The following is a 4,167-nucleotide window of genomic DNA, read 5'->3' on the forward strand; positions in this document are numbered from 1 at the left end:
CCCCGCTGGGGTTCAGAGGTGTCGGCTCTCGGCTGTGCGGTAGGAGCGCTGCTTCTGAGGGAGAGCTCCGAGCCGGCGCTGTCTGACCGCTCTTCCACACAGAATTAGAATTACAGTTTTTAAGTCAGAATGGCTTGGAAGTTTTAATCGCAAAACAAATTAATAGATGCAAGCTAAAAAAGACATAAGATAATTCCACCTGCCGCGGGTAGCTAACGTATATAATGAAAGCTCCTTACAGGACCTATTCTCAATACCTGGTAACCAAAAAGCTGGGAGAAGGGATAACTTTAAATGCACCAACTGTGAAATATTAGTGACTTTTTTCCTAACTTGCCATAATGTTAATACACAGAGTGTGCACAGCAACAGCAGCACTGGAAGCAGCCAGCACAAAGCGAGACGTGCTCACATGGAAGACACCGTTCAGATTTGTACTTTTAGAGAGGAAAGCTGTGGGAGATGGGCTGAGCAGCTCTGCACAGCACTGCCCACAACGACTTCCTCCAGTCCAAAAAAATGACCAGCATTTGTAGGTCCTGGAACGAGCCTTACTCAGAGTGGTAACGTATAACCACAACAAAATTCTCTCCTTCAAGTATTCATGCTCAAGTATAGAAAAATGGTGTGGCTATTTATGTTCAACGACCAACACGGCTACTTCAGCATCAGTCCCACTCTGAGTTGCTGAACTCTTGTATTTCTTATTGTCTGCCTGTCCTGCAGCCATGCTTGGGCTGCGTGTGTCATTGGGCTGTGTGTGTGACAGACATACTGCAGTCAGTGTGGAAGGAAGGCTGCTTACACAGGAGTTCCTCCCAGCACCCAGCATTGATCACAATGCTCTGCAGTAAGCACGCTCATTCCTCATATTGAGAATCTGCCTGTATGCTGCATGCCCTCCACCGTCAAAACATCCAGCGTGTGGCTCTTATTGTGAAGTGCTCAGTGCATAGGCAGTGGTCAGCACAAGATTGGAGAGTAAACGAAAGCCCAAAGCATGGCACGGAAATCAAACAAGCAACCTTCCCAACAATCAAACCCACCAACGCCGTATTCTTTCATGTTGCAGTGGAATTTGGATGTTTTCTGTGTGCTCAAAAAAATTACTGGGCATTGCTTCAACTGGAATTACAAATCTATTGTTTGTGATGAGTGCTCCCCCACTGCACTGCACCTGCTGCTCCTGACCTAAGGTTACCACACAAAGTCTATGTTCCTATTATCAGCAGATGAGCATGGTGTAAACGCATTTCAGAGCCACGTTCAGTTAGCAGAGCTAAACATAGCTGCCACTTCAACGTGCAGGACGTAGCTAACTGGATTTATTACATAACCGTGAATTTGTTTGCAGCTGCGTCCCAGCCTGACCAAACAGATGCTGGAAGATATAAAAGGATTGAATTGTCTACATTGCATGCCCAAACTTTGACTAAATATTTTATGTAGATCATCTGGCAATTTTGCTGTATTATTACTGGTATAGAAAAGACTACTAAACAAGAAACCTTTTTTTTTCTTCTGATTTGGGCTTGGAGCAAAACGTTAATACTGACAGTAGCATGCTAAGCTTAATATTTATCGCTAAGTGAGACTGAAACAATTACAGAACTGCCTGGGCCCTTCTCAGCAGGAGCTGACAGCTGAAGGTCTCCACTGAAGTATGTGAATCCCCAGCAAATTGGCTGATGGCAGCTTTTACTGGGCACTGCGGAGAGCTTTTAACTGGAAAACCAAATGCCAAATTAATCACAGATAAAAACAGCAAACTGCTCCGTTCTCTTTGTAAAAAATCTTTTGGAAAAAATGTCTGAGAAGTTGAATTTTCTCCTGCTGAAAGCAGAGAACTATAGAGCCACTGAAGGGTACTCTCAGTTCTCTCAGATGAAATATTCTAGCAGTTTTTCTCATTGTAAGAGAAATGATTACAGTTAAAACCTGAAAACAAGGACAACTTTTACTGCACAAAAGCTGTATAAGAAGCTTTCCTTGAAGAACATAGAAGACATTTAAAGAGGTCTCACAACCTCAGTGTTCTGAAGGTACATTTCTCTTTTGTGTGACGTACCTGAGCGCGTTACCACCACGGACTTCGATGTCTTGTGTACACTTGGATGTGTTATCAGTGCATCACATACAGCTCTGTGCCCTCCAAAACCTTTACATTTAAATACGTGCAATCCTTAGCCTGTTCACTCATACAACACAGTAGAGAACTATTATCCCCAGTTTTAAGAATCTGAACTGAAAGTATAAATAAGTGACTCGAGGACATCACAAAACAGAAGCAGCAGCCAAATTTAACACATCCTTTATCACCTTGTGTGCTTTTTAAAGTAATTAAAACAAAATAATGGGATGACTAGGGACTTGCATCTGAAGTAACCTTCTGTGTTTCAGTGCATACTGTGGTAAATCACACAGGTAACAGTGCTAGAAGGTATATGCTCTTCATTTGAAAAGAATTGCCATTAGAAATTTCTATTTATTTATTTATTTAACTTTCATTATCTCTTAAGCTACCTAGAATAACAAAACACATGACCATTTATTAGGACAACCTATTTGTGAGTATTGTGTAGTACAATCTAGCAAGTTCGATTGTGCATCCAAGTAAGATATAAACCCTCCAGTCTTTAAATTTACTAACATCATATTGGGCAAACCATTGCAAGCAAATACTTTTACCTAATCTGAAAGACTTCCATGGGACCACATGAAGCTCTGGTGTCAAAATAACATCTAATCCATGGTAATAGCTAATATTTGATATACTCATGTAATACCTGGTAAACTCCATACTGGCACCAAGCACACCCAAAATAATACATAAATAAAAAAATAAAAGAGGAAAATCATTCTGATTAGCAAAGATAACTCAAATGCATCACCAGAATTAATTTTCTGGTCTTATGAGTTCTGTGTAGCTACAGTAGAGATCAGAAAATATAAAACATCCCAGCTTTTGATTATTGCAGAATCTGAGAAGTTCCCCTTTCACCAGCAAATGAAGCAGTTAGGCAAAGAAATAGTGTTGGTAATTCTTTAAACAAAGATCCATATGTACTTTTTACCTCTCTTCCTTAGAAACAGCAACATTTAAGAAACAATATCTTAATAAATCTATAAACAACCTAGAAATACTTCTACTACTACACCAAGACTTCTCATGTGATTTACACACATTGATGAACCCTGACTTAAATGCTGTAATGGATTTCTAGAAGACAGAAAGCACTTCTAGAGTCTGTTGTAATTTAAGTGATCTTTGACAAGTTGAAAAGAACCTCTGTGTCAGCACTGCTACTTTTCAGGCATATTCCAAGCATTATGAAACAACCATCATCAGGGATATCAGTGATTCAGAAATCTGCAAAAGATGCTGGTATTCTCTGATACCTTTAATGAAATATAAGAACACTGCATGCTAAATTCTCTACACATAAATGGAGCTTGAGGTATTTATACAATCCTTTGTTATGGAGATTAAATCTTACTGCATGTTGGCTGCAACTATTCAGGACTTTTTACACTATCATTCCTAGGTTATGACCTAAAAGAAAAGGTCTAGTATTGCACAAGGTGCAAAAAAACTCAGTCTAACCTTATTAGCTACAAAACTTGAATACTGACAAAGTACTAATTACAGAAGATTAAAGCAATTGAAACAATTGCTCTGCACTGAGACTTGGAAAATTCATAAGCAAGTCCTGTGGCTGCATAGAACCACATCACCCTTACCTCACTACACAAACAGCTGTGGCCAACATGAATGCAGTACATCCACACAAGCTGTAGTACAGACACCTGAATCCAGACTCCTTCCTCTGTTCTCAACACTGAATCTTAGAGCAATGAGACAAAAAAAAACAAAAGGGTTTTGTTGAGACTGATGATGGCAATGTATATTTTACCAGCCAAAAATTTCTGGGGTTGGTTAAAAATAGGATACACAGTATGGATTCACTCTGGTTCCTTAAAGTCTTATTAAATCCTGCAAACATCCGATATCTTTCACAGTGAAAGGCAAAAAGCCTGTACACATTCCCACAAAATCCAGTCAGTAGTGAGGCTGAATCATCATCCCCACAGTTTGAATTTCAGCAGATAGGACCTCTCAATTAAGAATGTTAATCAAGAGTGCTTCTCATCCTGCTTTTTTTTTTT

Source organism: Meleagris gallopavo, chromosome 12 (genome assembly GCF_000146605.3).
Source record: "Meleagris gallopavo isolate NT-WF06-2002-E0010 breed Aviagen turkey brand Nicholas breeding stock chromosome 12, Turkey_5.1, whole genome shotgun sequence".
Lineage (NCBI taxonomy): Eukaryota > Metazoa > Chordata > Aves > Galliformes > Phasianidae > Meleagris > Meleagris gallopavo.